General features: G+C 40.7%; 1 protein-coding gene across 14 annotated transcripts in view; it reads left to right on the forward strand.

Annotated features, from left to right (window-relative positions):
• The first annotated feature begins 1,201 nt into the window (after positions 1 to 1,201).
• adgrl2a (adhesion G protein-coupled receptor L2a) overlaps positions 1,202 to 22,256 on the forward strand; it is a 96,167-nt gene continuing 75,112 nt past the window's right edge. For 4 of the 14 annotated variants that reach the window (XM_036007107.1, XM_036007103.1, XM_036007099.1 and 1 more), the window contains exon 1: positions 1,206 to 2,122. The gene's annotated coding sequence lies outside the window, so the exon portion shown is untranslated. Of the gene's footprint in view, positions 2,123 to 3,814; positions 3,834 to 6,451; positions 6,636 to 7,984; positions 8,140 to 22,256 lie in introns of those variants that run through there. The other 10 variants (XM_036007106.1, XM_036007098.1, XM_036007104.1 and 7 more) reach the window with 7 other exon arrangements.

Below are 22,256 nucleotides of genomic sequence, written 5' to 3' on the forward strand. Positions count from 1 at the left end.
AGCTGGGGTCACACACACAAGGTGGCCTTTAATTAGCAAAATAATTTTAATCACTGAACTGATATCTCTGTCTTCACCTGTTTATATTGAATGTGCCTATGAATTTTACAGTTTACTGTTTTTTGTTCATTCAGAAGAATTGCAATACAAGTCTAATGCCCTCTGTTGACAATCTGAGGAAGCAGATTCAAATGAATTCATGCAAAATGGCAGTTTAAGCTGTTCAACGCTGCAGCCATAGAGACACCACATGTGTTTTTAGTCTCGGCTTATAAATAAACATTGCTCCAGATATGGATGCCTGCCACTGGGTGACCTTTTATTACATCTGTTTTCTCTTTTTTGTCCCTTGCAAAATCTGTATTATTATGTAAAATTATGCTTATGAAAACATAAGTCTGCCCCTCTGCTGCGTTCACCTTCACCTGGCAAGCATGACTCAACTTCACATTTCCACATCGTGAGTAAAAGACAGTTTTTATTGAAGCCAGGTGTGTACCCACGTCCTGCCTGATAATGTTTCTGGACAGAATTCCTCAACTAGATCCTAACATGTTCCAAGTCTTTACCAAATACAGAAAGAAACCTGCATGGTTTGTTTATTTCTAGATATTCTGATTTTAAAGCTAGAGACCCAGATGAATATATGAAAAAAAAAGCAGCTGTGTTGAAAATGAGATTTCTAACTTGGAGAAAAATATTTCATGAGGGTTTTATAAAACTTTAAACCATATATTACAACTGGGAATGTCCCGTCAAAATCTTACCCAGTGCACGTACAGTGAATATGAATTGTGGACCACCAACATAACATGCGGCTTACGGTAATGAGTCAAAGGGTCAAATCCACAGCAACCCGACAAAAATCCGCTTGACTGCCGAATGGTGTCATGAATCATGTAGAAGAAAAGTGCAGGGGGAAAAAAACACACACACACACACACCCATAATTGAGGAGAAATTCTCGGTTTGAAAAACATACACTTGGCTCCACACACCACCAGCAGCAGCAGCTTGACCACTGCTGCCCGGGCCAGTGTTTTACCCTGTGGGGCCAGTTGGAGTGAGGAGAGGGGGAGAGAAAAAAAAAGTCTGTGTGTACTTCCATGTTCCTTTTGATGCTTGATAGTATTACAGTAGAATAAGTCCTCTGTCATTGGTTGAATAGGCTGGACTGCCTACTGTGACAGTGTGGGCCTTGCATGCCCAAGAGGAAGGCAGTGTTGCATCTCTAAGCAGAAAGGGTTAAAAATGAGGGCACATATATTGATAACCTTTCTTTCTGTATGACGTAGCTGAATCGTCTCTTAGTTAAAAAATAAAATAAAATAAAAGCTGAGCTGATTCCTGTCGGGCATGATAATAAGTTGATTTGATTAGTCTCCTGCAGAGAACTCGACTCCGAGTCAGCGCGGATGTAGAATCCATGTCAGGTTTTAGTGGAGCCCTCCGCTCAGACAGCTCGTGCAGACGGCAGCCTGCTCTCCACTGCACTGGCGCTGTTTACTGGAAGCTCGCTCCGCGCTGCTTCCACCAAGTGTCTCAACACTGTGAGCGGTATCTTTTCCAGAGGCGAGCCGCTGAAACTTGCCCAGTCTTCACAGTCTCATTCAGAGGAGCCAGGAGAGCAGCACAGGCGGTTAAAGTAGCGGAGATCGGTCTTCTCCCCTTCAACAGACACTGAAAGCCCCACACTCTGTCCCTCTCAGTCACTCTGTCTTTTCTTTCTTCTTCTTCTTCGGGTCCCCGAGCTCCGCTTCTCTTCTTCTTGTTTGTTGTCGCTGCATCGGGGAGTGAAAGGCGCCCAGGAGAGCCGAGAATAGACGAGCCGCTCCGAGGTGCACGAGGTGTTGATGAGTCAGGACAGCGCAGAGCAACACCTTGCTTGCCATGGAAGTGTGTGTCCGGTGCAGGGGAATGTACGGGCTGAGAGGGGGACCTGCCGCCTGATAGCCAGCCTCTGTCCCAGATAAGGGGAGCATGCAGCAGACCTGCAGACTCATTCTCTTCGCTGCAGAGGAGTTCTCATCAGACTGTCTTTCCACAATCTGACATTTTTACAATTCACATCCATACTGACTTCATTTCAGCTAGTTTGTTGCATCACTGCTTTTTAACAAAGGTAAGAGTAGTTTTTTTTCTTTCTTTTGCAACTTATTAGTCTCATCACCACTTTTATAAATCAGACCCTATGCAGTATTTTTGACATGTTGTGGAGTGTAAGAACTTTTCTTCATTGCTCGGTCACTACAGAGCCTTGTATTTGCTTTCGGCACTCGTTTTAAATAATACCAATACATTACTCAAGTCTCGCGGTGTAGTTTAGCTACTTTTTAAAAGTAGGAAAGGTCAGATTTCATTCGGAGAAAAATAATTTGGTTTGATCAGTGGTTAAGGCTTTAAAGCGCGACACCTGTTTTTGTAGTAATGTAAAAGGTCCGAGAGATACCGTGGTTAATTGAAAAATGGTTAATTAAAACATAATCAGATGTGGATTGATTTGTTCGGTTGCCGAGTTTGGCTGAATGGAAACTATTAAAAAGTGGGGGAGCAGCGCATTTATGCGAACCAGAACATGTAAAGCACCATTTAATTGGAATTTATGCCTCCAGAGTTTAGTTTGTTGGTGGTGCTGGTCACCGAGGCTTTTTATTGTAATCCACTGATGGTCTTGTTGGCTTGAATAGGGATTTATGCTGGAAGCTGTGACCTGAAAAGCGACGTGTGATTCTTGAGAGCATTCACAAGCTAATCCATTATAATTGGGGCTAGGCTATTTGTCCAAAGAAAGAAAAGAAAGAAGAAAAACAGTCAAGGCTCGCCTACCAATGTAATAATTAGGCTACTTTTAGCCAACAAGAGAGCTTGTGATGCAACGGGGCTAGACGCGTAGGACATGTCATTGAAATCAATCAAAGGGAGAAATAGAAATGAAATGGAAACATACAAAAAAGGGGGGATATTTGGCTGCTTAGACTTAACTCAAACCCAGTTGGCGCAAAGTGGCAGTAAAATTAGATCCTTTTACTGCGCATTTATTATTTAGGCCTACCTTCCGAACGCGTCTTATCAACCATGTGTTAAAGAGGAGGCAGTAGGAGCGCACATGCGGTGTGTGTGTCTCCTGGCCCGAGAAACGCACCGCGGCCAGCCGGTGATGCATGGCAGCCCGGAGCACAACAGTAATCTTCAGTGATCGATCAGAGGATTGGGATAAATTTAGCCCCAGTATTCACACCCTCCCTTATCTTTTTTTTTTTTTTTTTCTTGGTTGTGTCTGATTTTAAGAGAGAATGAATGTGTCTCATTTGTCTCTAATATCTCTGTAGAACACATTCATCATAGCTGTTCATCAGAGGAATATACAGATACTGTAAACTATATACATATAGAAGATATAAAACAAAAGATTAGTGTGTGGAGTATAAAGTGGCTTTATCTCCCTAGCCAAACATAAAAATAAAGTGACATTCAGCTAAATACAAAGGTGGCCTATTTGTGAGTAAGTGTTGAGTTTTCAGGAATGGGTTGGAAACAAGCTAATACACGCTTTAATCAGGCTTCAGGAGCTACACTTCTTATTCAAGCCTCTTCAGGGGAATAGGGAACTCTATTTTCATGTGTTTTTGCATTAAAAAAAAGTTTGAATTAATGCAAGTGCAAATTCCAGCTGTTTGGAAGGAACACATTAGCATATCAAAGTGGTCAGAGGAGCCCTTACACAATGGAAGGAGTCGTATTTTCTGCCACTGGTTTTGGCTGAGCCTGAAAGGCTTGAGAATGAGTGTGTGAGCTGGTAAAACTGAAAGACTTGTGTATCTCCCCCTTTTCTTGTAAGTAGGTCCGTATGACATCTTGTGTATAACATAATCTCACTTGTATTTGTTGGTGTGTGCTGTGTGGTATAACATAATCTTACTTGTATTTGTTGGTGTGAGAGAATATGTCAAAGCTTTCACACAACAGGATAATTATACAGTGACTCGTAAGTAGTGCAATGTTCGGGAAAAAAACATTTGGATCTTAGAGGAAAAATACATTCTTAAACATATTGGAAAGCAAAACATTTTTGAATTCTTAATTAATACAGTAGCACATTTTTTAGTTTGTCAGCACCTGTAAAAACAGATGCTCATTGGAAATAATACAACTTGTGAATGCGGAAACTATCTTCTCGGGTGTCTCAGTATTTGATATCTTCAGCTCGAGCATACCATTATGAGCATTTTACCGTTGAGTCTAGAGAGAGTACCTTTTTCAGTCTTTAGCCTTGTTTCAGTGGAAGTGCGTCCGGTTTCAAAGAACTGCAGCTGCTCTTGATCTGCCAAAGCACCAGATTGCCCCTCTTTGCTTCTGCTTTCACCTCTCCTCGCAGATCAATACAGCACACTTCTATATGAGTTTGGGGGAGTGCTATATATAACTCTATTCTCAACTCTTTATGTGACAATCTCACAGCACATGAGACTCCTAAGGCTCAGTGAGTGTGATTGGGTGAGTGGGTTTTGAACGCATCAAAATTTGTGACATTACGGACTGTTGCTACATTTTCTGCTGCCATATTTTTCCCCCAACCAGAACTGCAGCTGAGGTTTTGTTGTGCTATCTACTGATATCTGACTGGTGCATTAAACAGATCATAATGCTGCTTTCATGGTTAAATTATAACAACAAGTCTGGCTCTTCCACCCTGGCTTTATTAAGGTAATTTGTTATTGATTTAATTCAATAAGAGCGCGCACACACACTGACCAGTGGCAACTCACTTTGTTTTTGTGTCGCACTCTCTCACAAGCATAGATCTGCCTGTTGTCTTTGTCTGAGCAGCGATGGCAAGTCCATACGACTGATTTAAAGGCTGCGCTGTGGCTGAATAGATTGTCTGTGCTAGCGTTACACTATAGGGATGTGGTTCCTTTATTCACGGTGAACACCACCCTAGCTACTCCATAGCAAAATCAAGCAAATGGTGTAGGGTTGTGAATACGTCAGAAGTAGAGGATTGCAGGGAGCTAAATCATATAGATTTACATCCAGTTGCTTATTTGGCATGTAAATTGTTGGTTTGTGTTTTCAGATGCAATCTTTGCTGTTGCTAAACCACCTACATGGAGCCATACTGTGCGGATAACTGCTCGCCATTAAAGGGAAGAAACAAGGCTGTAAAAGAAAACTATGGCAAATTTGATATAACGTGCAGGCCTTTGGTGGGCCAAGAAACCTCCCCTTTCATGACTGATTTTATTTTACGATTGGCAATCAGTAAAACGCTGTGCGCCAGCGTGTTCCCCTCCCTGCCATTTTGTGAAACATTTGTTTCCACTTGCCAAAGGCCTCTGGTGCAGCGGGGGATTTGGTGCCCCTGAAATGGCAGGTGAAACTTTCTGCTTGCCTAAATAATTTCCTAGCAGAACATTACACTGCAAGGACATAGGCGGTGGAACGTGAGGGTCAGTTCAAGAAACAACATGGATATTAGCCGATGGCTCTCACATAGCTTTCTGTGCACTAGTTAAGTGGCAGCCTCCCTGAGCCTATCTGGCATCTCGTTTTTGTGCTTCATTCATTTTGTGTTTTATTGAAAGATATTGAGAAGAAAAGGAAGTGCAAAGTGCAAAACTGGGTCGTAAAACCTGTCCTCTGGTCATAAAACGATTGGGTGCAACATATTGGCACGGTTTCTCATTGTAGCTTGTGTATTTTGACATCATGTTGAAATATCGGATAAGATATGCTGTGTGCTATTAGCAGTCTGTGTTTAGGTCACTCCCAATACATCTGTCAATAAAGCGTTGTGCAAAACGCAAAAATATGTTGTTTTTTTTTTACATATTATTATTTTATAGATTCAAATTAGAGCAGTCACATCGGTTATAATTAGTTTGTATTGCTTGGATAATAAGGAAATTACAAAACATTTGTAATTATTGAAAAATGTTATAATTATTTTTTATAATTTTTGTATAATTATATTTTATACATGATAGGTGTTTTTTTGCTCTCATTTAATTTGTTACATTTATTCTTTTTATAATTAAGACTAACAATACACACACACACACACACACACACACACACACGCACGCACGCACACATGTATGTGCGCATATACGTATACACAATTACTCTGTCTCATTCTTTGTGCTATGTGACTATGTGAACAGAACTTATCTGTGCACAGCTGCAACACTATTTGGGAAAATATTCAATTTCTGTGTGACAGAGGAGAACCTGGGAGGCAAGGCTCTGAGCAAACAGCAGTTATTGCGGCTCTGCCATAGCAGCCGAGAGCAAGGCCTGGCTGGGAGAGAGGGGGATCTGCGGACGTCTGCCAGGGGAAGGAGTAATGTCTCGGCTGGATTATAGGAGAGCGAAGCACTTCCACACTTAAAAGCCCCCTTTTTCAACAAGACAGGGCTGTTATTTAGGGATGGTGTGGCTAAACACACCAGAGCAATATATTTCCTCTATATAGGCTGCTGTTGTCCTTGACAATTGTGACTCAATGCAAGTGAGATAAGTTTTACTCCTTGTGCTTTTGTCTTTTCTTTTTTTTCCAAAAATAATTTCACTTTGGGCTGTGGGCAATCTTCAGTATATTCAGACTGACATTGTTCCAGTGAAGTGCAAAACTGGTAAGCAGTGTTCTACGTTAGAATATAATTTTATTTTTGTTATTTTTAATAATTCATGTTTTATTTGTCTTTACCGGTCCTGTACTTCAGATGTAGCTGTGGCTGTCTATCAAATGATTTACATATCTATTGTGTTGAGTACTATTTAGCAATTAAGTGGACTATGACACTCTACCAGAATACTGAATGCAAAAGGAGGAAGTAGCAACGACCAACTAAATCTATTAAAAAACAAAACAAAAAAACATCAGTAGTATGTCTTCCAATAGGTGACATTGAAACGGGTTATGGTTCGCTAGTTCTTCTTATGTGTATGCATATTGATATATTGAGAGCGCTTTAATTCAGAACGCTACAGTAGATGCCCACCTATATTGAAGACTAGATATTGAAATGCCGAATTCAAAGCAACATTTTGAATGATCAAATACACCAAACAGTGAAGTCAAACTGTAAGAAAAAAATGAGACATGCAAGTAAATGCAGTGTGTACTTTGCAGTTGATATCCTGCCAGATGCATATTACATCTAACATTTGTGCTCACTTTTTTAAGTGTATGCATCGCCGCTTATTTCATTCTATATGCTTATTTAGTTATTTGGTTAGTTTGGAAGTCTGAGGCTTTGATAAATGATATTTTACTGTACAGTGTTTAGTTGTGGGAGTGTGGAAGCTTTGTTCTTGTAATGTAGTTGCCAAGTCAGATGGAGTTGAGCGTCTGGTCTGGGAGTTTCAGAGGAATATCACAGGCATGGTAAGTTGCTAAAAACTAAGCTAATCAACAAAATAATTGTCTGTTCAATTGCTACCATGCCAGAGACATCAAACACAGCCGAGGTTGAAAAAACAATCAAATTATCTCCTAATGATTGCTCACGCTGACAGATGAGCGCTTGTGAGTTGGTTTTGTTTGTAGGCGACATATGTGAGGAAAAATGAACTTTGTGGTCGCTTGCTCATAAATTCTCTGCACATTTTCATAATCTCCATAGATATCCATCATCACCTGTAATGAAAACAATTGTATCTTATTATGTGGTTTTTGGCATTGGTACAGAGAGAACTGTATTAGTCTATTAATTTCCTGCAGTTAATCATGAATCCTGCTGCTTTTATCCTCGCGGTACCCTCCATGTGTGGTCCACAAAAACATTTTTCCGCTTCCTCTACAGACTAAAGTTTGGCCCCTATGTCTACTCTCCTCTCTCTCTCTCTCTCTCTCTCTCTCTCTCTCTCTCTCTCTCTCTCTATCCCTCCCTCCCTCTCTTCCCCCCTCTCTCTTTCTCTGTCTTTCTCTCTCTGCGTAGATAATGTCTCTGCAAATGATTTAACCGCCCTCGTTGAGGCTCCTTCCAGTAATTGAACAAGCAGAGACTGGGTGCTTTACAGGAAAACAATGGTCATATAATCTCAGATCTCCACTACTCTGAGATTCAACAAAACACTACCTTGGATTGGACTTTGCGGACTACTTTGAGGGTCTGAATTGAAGAGAGGAATCAGGTTTGCTTTCTCTCCCTATAAACACAAAAAAATACAAATGGATGCCATTCATTCTCTGTAGACGCGATGTATTGAAAGTGTCGCGTGATTGGAATGCATGTCTTGCAAGATGCACCTGGTGGTAAAGTGCATTCTTGGGTGGTTGACTTAAGAAGCATGCGAGCGAGAGAGGCTTGGTAATAATTAACCACGAATTTGTTTTTGACAAACAGTGACAATGCTTGTAGCAATAATTAGTACGAAAATGTGTGCTAATTATATTATTGGAATTATTAGATCATTTTAAATAAACACATTGTGCGGAATTTACACACAACTATTATTATTAATATTATTATGCTTTGGACAGACACTTTACGCGAAAACATGGCTCAAACCCCCATATATTTCAGCATGATTGCTCCAGGTTGGAATTAGTTTTGTTTTTTGGCAGAGCAAGGGGAGCTTTGATTGTGTTGCTGTGGAGCAGAATTGACCTTGTGTGTCAGAATGAGGTTTTTCTACGCCTTGTTTCATACAGAGCAGTCTTAGACTGAAATGGCCTTAGGAGGAGTTGTTCTTGACAGAGATGCATTGTTTCAGGCAGCCAATAAACCACCGCACTGAGTGGCTACATCTGTGAACCTCATCTTGACTACAGTGTGGGGCTAGCAACAACACGGCAACTGTCACAGCTGCACCTGCTGCTGTCTCAGTACAGAGCCTCCCTCTCTGTTGCCCATAGAACCGCGTCACTCTCCTCTCTGTGACAAGCCAGAGGCAATGATCTCCGCTTGGGTCAACTGGAGAGATGCTTCTTGGGAAAACATTTCAAAACAGGGGATGAAATGTCAGTCCCAAAAAGAGATGTTAAAATAAAATTTCTGCCCCGAGGGCCAGGATTTGGTTCAGTTGGAGCTTGGGTATAAAATTTCTGTCTGTGAAACATAGTGGGGGTTTAAGTGCGCTGGCTCAGTAAAAACCACCACCACTTGAGTGTCTCCAGCGCATTTGTCCAGCTACAGTAACAGTCTGGGGTTAGATATGACAGCAAGTTCTCTCTCCCTAATATTGTAAATGATGAATAGAGATTAATGGAGCGGGCTCTTCTGTACACACACCGCTCTGCTTGTGTATTGAGGCCATTCAGAAGATGATCTGATCAGCTAAGAAGAGATTCAGTAGCATTAAAGGCTTTTAAATCTCATATGGACTCATATTTGCTATGCTGCTGTTAGAAGTCACAGAGCTAGGATCTAGTATTGGAATTACTAAACCTCCATCTTTGCACACACTTTATTTATTTGGGTGGCAGTAGCTGAGTCAGTAGGGGCTGGTAGCTGGAGAGGTGCCAGTTCACCTCCTGGGTACTGCCAAGGTGCTCTTGGGCACCGAACCCCCAAGTGCTCGGGGCACCTTTCCATGGGCAGCCCCCTCACTCTGGCATCTCTCCGTTAGTGCATGGTTAGGTACTGAGCATGTGTGTGTAAATCAGGCCTGTGTGTAATATGTATAATAACAACAGAGTGAAAACATTGTAATTTTCCTTGCGGAATTAATATATAGTATATAAATTATTATTATTATTATTATTATTATTATTATTATTATTATTATTATTATTATTATTTGGTTCAGCGAATACCTGAAAGAGAAAACAAGAAATATCTTGCAGGAAAAGGGACTATTGAAATATCATGCTGTCTCAGAAAAAGATTATTAGAGGACAACAATGGTGAGAGCATTTTTAGCCAGCCGAAGTGATGCAACATGTCCACTTTCCTGCCAAATTGAACTTAAAAGTGTGAAAAGCAATGCAGGGACACGAGGAGTGGGGCTGACGAGAATGCAGATAGTGTGGGATTAACACAGGGGAAGATTGAGCGACAGTGGCCGCTGACATCTCTTTACAGCTTTGCTTGTACAGCTGTGCCAGGCCTGGCATTCACTGCTGCCTGTTGGATCCAACTCCTCCTCCACTGCCGGCGGGTTAGGTAATGAACATCTTAAATACTGCAGATAAGTTGAGCTCCTGTATGTGTATGTGTATGTGTGTGTGTCGATGGAGACATCAAATTATTCATGTATTATAATGCTTAATATTGACACCTCAGTGTGCCAGTATGATTTGATCTTATTGGCATTTACACAGGAAAAATACCATATACCGGCTGCCCTATTAATTCATTATGCCTCTTTCTAAATGAGGTGTGAGGCGGCTCTTCTGTTGTGAATTCTGCCATAAATCACACATACCCTGACTGTTTTATCCATTAGACCGACCTGTTTGTCTAATTCAGCTACTCAGTCCCTCGCTAACTGGTTTTAGTAATTAAGACGAGTGTGAGAACTGCCACTTCTGCATCACACCTGATATGTTACATAGATGTAGAGAAGTAAGAAAATATGGAATTGGACACAAATTGACGAAATGCAGTTGAGTATAAGCTTCATTATGGATTCCACCAAATCAGGGCTAAAATCATTATGGTTATTATTTTAAGTCTTGAATCGCTGGTCGCCTTTTTTTTAAAGTAATAAGTAATAAGGTAAGAATTTAAGTGATATTCAATATCATTATTGCGCCAGTATCCTATGAAGACCACGTATCTCCAAAACATTTCTTTGAAAAGTGACAATGCATTTTTTCAGCTAAACCAATCCAATTAAATTGTTTGTTTTCAGTCCATAAAGGAAAACTTTGCTTTATCTGAAAAAGTCAAAATCACCAAATATTTAGAGACATGGTTTTCCTTGGACAGCTTCCTTGGATTTTTTTTTTTAGCTCATCGCTGTTTATCAAACTATTTTTAATAATGATTTTAGGTGGCCAGGATAGCTCAGTCGGTAGAGCGGGCGCACATATACAGAGGTTCATGCCTCGACGCAGAAGATCCAGGGTTTTGAGTCCGACCTGGGACGATTTCCTGCATGTCTTCCACCTCTCTTTCCCGCTTTCATTGCTTTACTATCATTAAAGGCGGAACAATGCCCCAAAAATAATCTTAAAAAAAAAAAACAATAAATAATGATTTTAGGTTTGTAATCGCCACGTTACGCCGTGACCCATCTATTTAGCAATAGACAAAGTTCCTGGATTTACTCGGACTGCGAGAGTGTAATTGTAATTTGTTTTAAAAAAGTCAGGTTTTACGGACTGTTTAATGTAGCTGACTACAACTACATAAAAACAGTCTATAAAACCCCAAATAACCTTCTGAAGAACCTTCCAAATTTGGAGATAGATGACACTGCTTGGCCAACGTTGACAACCAAATTCGGCAAGCAAATATAATTTATATATATTCATTATTTATTTATTTATTAATTTACAATATTCTTGTTTGTGCTCTCATAAGAAACAACAGAGCATTAAGCCAGACATGTCCCCCTCACACACGCCCCCCCCCACCCCCCCATCACCCAGTGATAAAATAAAAGCAAGGTTAAATGATAACCAGACAGAAAGCTCTGAGCAAGCTGCACAAATTCTCAAGTACTGCATCTATGCCCGGCAACACATGTTTCATTTTTAGCTTCAGCCTCAGCAGCTGAACCAATGTGATGAGTGCTATTCTGTAGTAGTTGATGGAAATAGAAAAAAAAGCAGCGTAAAGAGGACAGTCAAATGGGGGACAGAAACGTTTGCAAAAAGTGGAGCCAGTGGCATTTCCGTCATTCATCAGCCCGAGCTGATTACTAGTGAGTCTTGAGTGAGCTGACAGGATGCGGCTCCTGCAGCCGTCGACGTCACAAATAGGTCCAGCAGGCCCAGGGGTAGGCGTGGAGCTGCAGCTCCAAGAGGCCAAGACCTGCCTCAAGGATGGAAAAGTTTGCCATGTTTTGCCCGATAACATCGATCTAGTCATTTTTTTTAGGATATTTAGCATGGATCTAAAAGTTTTGTCGATGATGAGCCCCGGGAACCTTTGCTCTGTAAACGGTGGTGTTGAAATGGAGCTACCAGAAACTGAAGCTGAGTCTAACAATCAGCGAGAGATGGTGAATGTTGCAGACACCGCAACGCCTACTCACTTTACTGCAAGGGCCAAAAATTGATCTTTTATGGTCTCACCTGAAAGGGCTCGTAGGCTCCTGTGCATAATGGAAGCAGTGTAGCAAAGGGAGGAGTGTGCTGACATCACTCGGGGACAATATTCTAGAAATCTCTGCAACAATACTCTCAGCTGAATACTTTAACAGAAGTTAAGCATTTTTGTGCCAGGACAGACACGATTCATACAACTGGAGCATGCAGTGATAGCCCCAAACAAAAGTGCTAATTGACACTGAAGATATTTTGGTATATAAAACATCGAAGAATGACAGAGATGGAAAATATTCACGGGACAGGGCTGAATAATTATTAGCTAGACAAGAATATCTCCTTTGAAGTTACAGTAAATCACTGCTTTCAACCTGTGGTTGTTATTCACACGCTTTCTTTTTTGTTTAGTCACATTTTTGTAAGATTTGTGGAATGCAAATCAAGACATTGCTTTTAAGTGAATCATTAGTGTATGCATTTGTGTTAGAGAGTATAGTAATACACATAACAATGACACTTAACAAGCTGGTGCTTTTCTGTGTTTTGCAATGATATATTTTTTTAAAATGTTGCAGCAGAGGGCAGCGATAGCAACAGATTCAGATCTAAGGCTGCATTCAAACCAAATTAGGCATTGTGGGGATTAGCGCACAGCGCAGGGTTGTGCGGCGGTGTGGGAGTGTCACCTAATTGGCCCATTTGTGTCTCTGTTGTGTTCTCCACTCCATTGTGTTTTGTCTGGTTGTCGGTAGGTTACAGGATTGGTCACTGCAGCGGGATGTCGGGTTGCGTTTCTCCAAAAGTTGATTCTGTTTCAACTTTTTGCCGCAGAGACACTGCATTTTTTTTTCCGGCATCACCTGTCGGTTTTATGCTGTTTTGTACTCTGATTACGACAGCTCATACAGGACAATAATTGTTGATTATGTTGTGCAATATGTACAGAAAGAGGTCAAGGAAAAGTAAAAGATATTATATTATATACTGTAATCCACCAGCCATTTTTGTCAAATAAAACATAATCTTTGATCTACACTCTCTGAATGGTACATAATGTTAGGGAAACCACCTCACAGAGACGCTTGTTGTTCAGAGGAGAATTTTCCTCCCCAGCTAGAGCCCTTGTCAAAGTATTACCTTCTCTCCCGACATGGGACTTTGTTATCACACTCACTTCATATTCATAGTGAATCTTATTCTCCTGTCATTATTTTGTGTAACATAGAGCTGTAGCAATTACACTTCAGTGGATTACCTATGCAGAGATACAGAGATTAAAATCTCTGCTCCATACTACCTCCAGCGCGGCGGTTCAAAGGTGCGACCCGTACTGCAATCTGCTATCGTTTGGCAGAGCACGAAATTGGTCAACCTTTCAGAGTTTGTTTGGGAATTTGAATCCCTTTGGTATTCAAAACAGGATAGTCTTATGACAGGGAGATAATTTCCTAGTGAATGTTTTATCGCAGTCCGCTTGACAGTCTCCTGTATCTGTCTGCATGCTCTCTCTCTCTCCTTGTGTTTTTAGTTTCCCTGACTTTGGTCCAGCTATTCAGAGAGAGGAAAAAAAAGAACAAAAAAAGAAACCCCTGTTTGTTTCCCCCCTCCTCCTGTTTTGTTATCACAAAAGAGCAAACACATATTAAACATACACAAGGTGTAGAAGCAGTGATTGCTGTATCTGCTGTCCTACTGTGGGTTGGCAGGGGACGGTAACATAAGCCACATCCCATTTACATACAGTATATTTTTTAATCATGTCCAGTCTGAACCATGTTCAGCTGGAACCAGGACATATTCTTAAAAAGAGATATTTTTGCCTATAATTAACAAACCATTATATTTTTTAACCTACTGTTTTAATCAACTTTCTCCTGTGGTATGGCGTAGCACTGAAATTTCCCAATTTGGGATCACTAAATCTAATCTAATCTAATCTAATATGCTTTGATTTGGGAAAAGGCAAAATACAGCAGCTTTCACTCTTATCTATTGAATGCAAGCCAAGTGTTTGCTTGATAACATCTCTGACATCCAAATTGAAGTTGAAACTTATTTAAAAATCTACCCTCTTTCTCTTTGTCTCAGTCCCAAAGAGGCTAATCCATTGTACAGTGAGAAGGCAGGAGTGAGATCCTGTAGCACCTTAGTTATTATAAGAGGGGTTTGGAATGAGCCAATCTGAGCTTGTTTGCATCACAATCCCCCGCACAGTGATGATGTTATGCTAATGAACCCTGTGGAGAAGGCTCAGCCCTAAAACTGTCCTCTCTCTTTCACAGCTGAAAGTGGGGAGAGGGCAGTGACACTGAAACTGCACAAGGAAATCTAATGATGCAGCCTAAAAATTCAAAGCAACTTAAATGACTCTATTTTCTCATTTTGCTGTGTATAAATGTGGTATTAGATGCTTGCCTTTTTTTTTTTTTTTACCTTTTTTCATTGAAAAAATACGTTTCATGTTATTGTGCAGCCGAGCGTGTAAAGCATTCATTTCTGAGCAGCAGCTAAATGCCTTTTAGACATTTACTCTGTCTTTGAAAAAAACCAATGTCAATATAGCATCATCAGGTTGAACAAGGACCATTACCTGTCAGGGCAGTACTGAGTGAAGATTTAGGGCTGACAAGTGATTGCATTCAAGAAAAGACTACACCCACTTCTTTTGTCTGCGCTTCCTGACGAGACACAGTGCTTTACCTTGTTTTAGGTTGACATACGCCGCTTCCCCTGTCTGACAAAAGGCATTCATGCCATCTTTTAGATTGAAAATAGATACGGCAGCGCTGGGATAGAAATGTGCTAGGATCAAGTAGGCTACAGTAGATCCACTTCACCGCGGAAATAATTTGTGTAGTATTGCTTCTGCTGTAAGGGTAAGGTCCTTGTGCTGTTTTCTATTTTGGTGAGGACTGAGATTATGTGGTGTCCCTTATTTTGGCTGTGTTTGTCCTTCCTCTGAGCCACAGAAAGGTTAAAAGCCTCAATTAGACATTGAGCCAAGGTCGGCCACATAATGCACACTGCCTCTAATCTGAAAGAATTAGCACCCTTCAAAAATCTAAATATCCAGCACTTTAGAAAACGCAATGACTGTTTTCCAAGCTTGCACATTTTAAGCATTCCCGTGTGATTTAAAGACGGAGCCTCTTTCTTGATGCTTTCTTAAACAAATGTGTACTGAGAGAAAAATATATTACGGGTGCTCAAGTGCAATGATGTGAATCCAGGTAAAAGCTAGTATTTAGCCATTGTTAAATATACCAGTCACAAAGGAGGAGATATAGCTCAACAAGCATGGCAAACAAAGTAGAGAAGGAGCTTTTAGACAATTGAGATGTGGATTGTGCAAAGTAGACTATGACTCAATATCAGGATTGTGCATTCTGTGTAAGCCAGGGATTTAATGACACATCTTTAATTCAAGGTGGAGTTAAAACATGTTTGGTCCCAGAGATAATTGCTCACTTTCTTTTTTGTTTCTCATTTTTACAATGAGTAAAGACATGAGTAAATGGCTTGTTTTTCTTCTTGCTCCGCTCCCATTTCAAACGTGTCTCTCACAAGTCATCTTCTCTGTTACCTTCATGTTGTGTGTTGCTGCCCACTATCTTAAAAATTAATCATCCTGTTTAATAACGCCTCACGATCACAGTGCATTATTGATGGTGAGGTCCTTAATAGAAGGATGGAGCAGGGTTTTAACCATTCAGCTGCTCACTTTGAAGGGAGGGGGAGAAAGGAGGCTCACAAAAGCTGCTTAGTGGTGCGTATCTGAGTAAATACAGCACATTATTATTATAGACCAAAACCAGGCCCTGTGCATCCAAAAGGACTCTGCCCTTTTTCTGCAAACAAACATGTTGTTTTTAGATGAGTGGCAACACTAAAAGTAAATAAGTGACACAAGCTGCCACACTAAATAACAGTGTTCAATGAATGTGACCTCAATGAGCAAATCTCTGACCTCAACTGTTTATATGTTCACCAGTTTCAAGCATGCAAGCAACATGAATGACACTTTTTACCGGACACTTGTTAGTTGTGTTTTGCTGTGAATGTGCAGTTGTTCATTGTCCCCACTGCTTGACTTTGCCGGGCCACATTGTATTATTTTTGCATGAACGCAACACTGATCATACTCGTACTGAAATCGAGAAGATGATTTTGGGAGTCTGTGTGGGACAACTGCCGTGCTCATTTTGTATAATCCCTAATTTGTTTTGAGTAATTTAGCCATGGCAAACTGGATCACACAACAAATGTTTCTTTTCTGGTGTCCAAATGTGCTCTCCCCGACCAACAACCCTGCAAAGTATTTTTGTGCACGTACTAATTGGATTGGGTTTCTGGACTGGGGAGTATACACACTACATATTGCATGCGCTCAGTGTATTGCAAGGTGAACCGTGCCATGTCAAGGACTTATTGGACTTGATTGGCAGGTACTATCACCATGAGATGCCCATATAATGGCAGGGCTCCCATTCCTGGCCTTCCTATTTATCTAGCTGTATTAATGTCAGCCTATTAATTCCTAAGCGGAGGAACATTTGGCAAAGACACCGTTTAACGGCCCAGGCTGAATCATTCTTATCTCAACAGACCTGAAAGGAATAGTTTTGTGCTATCAGCAAGTGGAAATGACATTTTGAAATTTCATTTGAGATAATCCACTTCACTTCCCAGTAAAACATCAAAATTACAACTAAAAATGTATGGAACCTGTATTAAAACTTTGTTACCGGGGCCAATCATCTGGCTATAATCCATGTGGACAGACAGGTGTCGGTATCTTTCAGCGCTAATAGGATTTTTGTGCATTGGTAAAGTGATTATGAGGCTATGGATTTAATATACATTCAGGCAGAGGGCAATGTAGCACTGAGCGCCTAGGGATACAGTTGAAATAATATGTAAGACTTTCAAAAAAAACCATTATATATTGATATTTTAAAATTAGTGAATACTCACTGATAAACGTGGGTTTCTCACATTTAAAACTCAACCTGCAATTGTTTTTTTTCATCTCATATATATATATATATATATATATATATATATATATATATATATATTATTTTTTTATTTATTTATTTTTTTTTTCAATGCTTCCATCTTTGTCTCCATAACTCTATTGATGAGTTGGAGTGTTTCAGCGTTTGGCTCGTGATTACTTTATTTAGTAGCCATATGTCCTGACCAGTGGGGAGCACTCTAATCGATTAATTGAGTGGCTCATAAAAATGATTAATGGTGCAAACACTAAGAGCAATGAGCATGACAAGCGCCATGCTTACTGTATGTCACACGCTCCGGCTCCCTTGCATGCTAGTGTATTTTCTGTGGAATTGTGGCTTGCATAAGATCTAGCTAATGATTAATTTAATCCACACATTATGATCTACAGATTCAAAAACAATTTTTTTATGTACTCTCAGATGATGAAATGGGTTGGGTAATACATGAAAATGATCAGTAACTGTGAGCCTGCAATACAGTGTAACTACAAGGGATATTCACCCTAATCTCTGGCCATACTACGTTTAAACTATCTGAGATATTATTTTTTGCAGATGATGTTCTGATAAAATGTTATGTAACCGCTTTAACAGAAAAGCCCTCCAACCAGAAAAAACCCTCATGCAATGCTTTGTTTGCCTCTTCTCCGTCCTTTACCTCCTACATTACCCCACCCTCAGCTCCCTCCAACCCCCAAACTAGCTGAGCCATCCTGTTGCGCAGCATGCATGTTTGACCTGGTATTTCTCTGGTTGAGCTCCCTTCAGGGTCAGGGTCTGCGTTTGGGGCACCAGCAGTCACACAGTTTGGTTGGGTGTCATTCAGCTCCTCTGGCCCTGTGCTGCTCTCAATCATTCCCTCAGCAGAGGGGTCTCCCTGCCCCACATCTGACTCAGTGGGGCTCCATGCTTATCCGATCACCAGCCCAATCTCTCCCCTCTGGAGTGTGATTTACGCTTGCAAATTGTACATCTTCAGCAGTGTCAAAGCAGGAACACAATTTCTTTTGGGAATATATTTCTTCCACAGCTGAGGCTGTGTGTTCTGTGACTGAGCCCTGTGTCCCCAGGTATTTCAGTTTTCTCCTTAAAATTGGGTAAAAGAAACAGAGATAAGAGGAGTCTTATAGTATGTATGCATTCATGTATGAGGATGCTGTTGGGAAAACCCAATAGGAACCAAATGTGTTCCCTCCATTCAACATGTGGTGGTCTGTTGGTTCTGATTTACATTTCAGTGAATCTCCAGCCCCATATTTCCCTTCCTTTGCATCCCTGTGATGTTCCGTGACAATTAACATCCCAACTCTTTCTTGAGGTTTGTTGAAAGCATAGGGGCTAATTCAAGGGTCAAGCAAGACTTGCAAGCTGTCAATCTTTCATTGTAACTGGACGCCCCTCCCCCACTCAGGTTCTTTATTCTTGTCCCCCCCTCCATTCCCCCAGACCTTGTTTTATAGAATGGCCCAACTCTTCTTCTATTCTCCTGTGGCCTTCTAACAGCTAGAGAGGGACAACCAGGAGCTTTGTCTAAGGAGCCCGGCATTCTTTGACATCTGCCTCTTGTTTTCAGACCCCTGCTGCATTCAAATTTCAAACTGTCCTTTTCAATCAGCCCCCCTCCCCTCCGTTCTAATAACCCCCTTCCTCCCAGCTCCTAAGCCTTTTTTTTCTTTTCTTAAGAAGGCCAACTGGGATCATGCAATTCACAGTTTTGTCACTCAGTTGTCGATTATAAAGCATTCTGTTGTATTGTGAATATATCAAGCACACATATGTTTAAAGCCTCTGGGCCCATGCCCCTGTGGCTTCCCATTTCTCAGAGTACTTAAACACATGTCTGCAATGACTTCATATTTAGTCAAAACAGTGCGATGCCTGTTGACATTTAAGCAATCTGTGCTTAACAATCACAGAAAATTGCCCGTGTCTGGTTCATTAGAAGCAGCCATGTTGATCATGATGCTCTTCATCATCTATCCACCCCCACCGTATAAACTCCAAACCCCAGCACAACAAGACTTTGTAGCAGATGCTAAAACCTGTTCTGAGATCACACCCAAGTCGAGGGCTATTTAAGAAAACATTCAAGGTATGATCGCCGTCGGTTTCTGTTTCGAGGCGGAGAGAGAAAAGAAACCCCCAGCTGAGAGGGGAGACCTCAGCACATTTAATGAGAACGGCAGCCTCCCTCTACCCTGCGCCTTTGGTGTCTCAGCATGTTAAACACTCACAGCATGATACAAAATATATTAAAGTATAGGACTGTTATCATCGATTTACAGAACACCCATCCCCATGTACTAGGGATCTACATTCTACTTTTTTTTTCGTGGCAGGGGATCTCGACTGCCTTGGAGGCAAAACTGTAAATTCTGTCTTTGTCTCCACATTCTGACACAGGAGGTCTGTTGAGCATGCTGCCTCTTTTTTACACTAAGCAATGATGACAGGGAAGCAAGAATAATCATATTGATTCAACACTGTTATCTCAGGCTCTGAGACTTATAATAGTTTGTTTATATATGTAAGCAAAAGCACCTGCAGCCACTAAAGAGACACAAATATACTGAAATACACACGCTTAACCTGTTCCAGATGTAATTAATGTTGTACTCAGGTATATGGTATTTCATTTGCAAAACGGAGGACTAAAATACGACCCTGTGTTAATAGTTTTGGGGTTAAGGAGACAATGTGGTTTGACAGAAGACTTTTAAGTGTTTAACAGGTTTTGGGTGCAGCACTTAATCCACTGCATGAATCTGAATTGGGACAATCAGTGTGTGCATGTGCACAACCAAAGTAAGGCAACACACTGCAACTACCATGTAAAGACCATAACCAGGTTATCTTACTTGCGTCAAGGTTGTAAGCCGAGTAGGCATGGCATCAGTCTTTAAAATTGCACTTGGCAGGTGTATCCCATAGTGTCTGTGTTATGATTCTTTGCACGCACCACAGAGGTCACGGAGTGAACCAGATGCAAAGTGGGACTATATTTGATAAATAAGTGACAAGGCTAGGGATGGTGGGAAAATAAAACTAATATTTTTGAGTGACAGTGAAACGAATTTAATGCTGCAACTCACACCTCAAGTGATAGTGCCTGTGGGAATCTGCTTTGTAAAAAATTGATGTTAAAACAATTATCACCAAAGATGTCTCTCAATTTTTCTGTTATATTACTATTACTGGGGAAATTGGGTTGAACCACACAAACTTTACTTTAAACAGATTTTTTACAGTTAGTTATTTTGTGCATGACAATATAATGATTGAATGGGATTATCATCACTCATATGTAAATGTATGTGTGTAATCAAAGTATTGTCTGTCTTACCAAGAGGACAAAACAGTAAGAGCTAAGAATGAAGCCTATATGCTTGCTATACAGCTTTATTGTGGAAACAATCTGCTTAAGGCCTTGTAATACTGTATGGACCTTGAGTTTAGGCTGATTATTTGTAGCCACTTGCCCGCATAAACTTAATTGGTGCCACATAAACTGATCAGCTCAAAGACAAGGGTTAGGGTTTTATTGGAATCCAATATGTTTGGTCTCCATGATCATCTTTTGTTTGTCGAGTCTCATGACTGCATATTATTCCATTGAAACTAAATACACTGTGGCTGTGTGTAGTCTGCTCCTGTTAACCTCTTTTAAATGGCTCTAAAATTAGAGGTCTCAGGTGAGGCGTAATGTCATACTAGATGAGCTGATTATGGCTGGCTTAATTATAACTTTGTTGGCTAATGTGTGCGCGCCGCATGTTTTCTCCGGGATGAATTATTACGCTGTCTGAATACTCAGACAAAACAGATCAAAGACTCTTCAGGCTGTGGATACTCTCCAGAGTGGAGAAGCCAGCCGAAGCTGATTTGTGCAGCTCTGACTGTATATGACACAACAGAATTCCTCACCGTCTTTTCAGAGTTCTCTTGTTAGCTGCTGGTATGATGGATAACACTCTGTTCCTTGAATCTTAACAAACAATTGCAGGCTGTCTACGCAGAAGAAAATGGCATGTTGTTTTTGAATGTCTTTAAAAAAGAAAAAAAAAAAAGTTTTCTAATGGGCTCCTATGTGCCTTGTTGCCAGAGTGATGCCGTGTCCCATGATGAATGTGCTAATGGTTCATGGGAGTGAGAGGACTAGAGTGTAGCCCAGCAGTGTAAACACACAGACAAAAGGGAGCCGTTAGTAGTGTGAAACGCATGCCTGGGCGCACAGGTAGGCATTAGGTTTCACCCTACACAGCCCCAGCGCTGTATCCATGACAGGGAGGAGGCCATTTGCTTTTGTAGCAAAAAGAGAGCAAAAACAAATATTCAAACAGACTAGTACTAGAGGGACAGGTACGGATGAGGTGGAAAGACAGGAATTTGTAGAGATGTAAGGGAGAGGGAAGGGGTGAGGAGGGAAGGGGTGAGGGAGATAAGGCTGTTTGTGGTCAGTCACAGCAGAGAGAAATGACCATTTGCTTGGTAGTGTTTCTTTATTTGTTTGTTTGGCTAGGGCGCGGGGGTGGAAAGAGTCACAAAACATCAGTGAAATAGAAGTACTGTTACATTTGAACCTCTGCTGAACTAGAAGTGAAACGCCAGTGGGAGGACATTCTACTTAAAAAACACTATATTGTAGCTAATAAAAATGTGGGCGTTCTAAAAATAACTAAACTACTGAAATGCCATCCCTATATGACCAAACAAGACATAGTTTACATCCACGTCTATTATAAAATAGTTTTTCCATTTATTACTCAGACACCAACCAAGCTAATGCAAACCAATATGACCTTAGCAGGATGAAAAGCTTTTTGGCTAATGTTCACCAAGCTATTACCATGGATATTTTTAGTATTTAATGTTACTGTCAGTTAATTTAACATTTCCGCCATGTGGTTGCAGAGTTTTAATGCTGTGTCAATTTACAGTTGGTCGGTTCCTGATGCAACTCTTCTGGAGAGTCAACATAATTTTTTTTTTTTTAATGTAGGGCGGATTCGAATTTTCAATCTGTGGAAAGTTTTGTTCCACAATAGAGTGAATCTTTGGAAATGACAAGT

Source organism: Sander lucioperca, chromosome 11 (genome assembly GCF_008315115.2).
Source record: "Sander lucioperca isolate FBNREF2018 chromosome 11, SLUC_FBN_1.2, whole genome shotgun sequence".
Lineage (NCBI taxonomy): Eukaryota > Metazoa > Chordata > Actinopteri > Perciformes > Percidae > Sander > Sander lucioperca.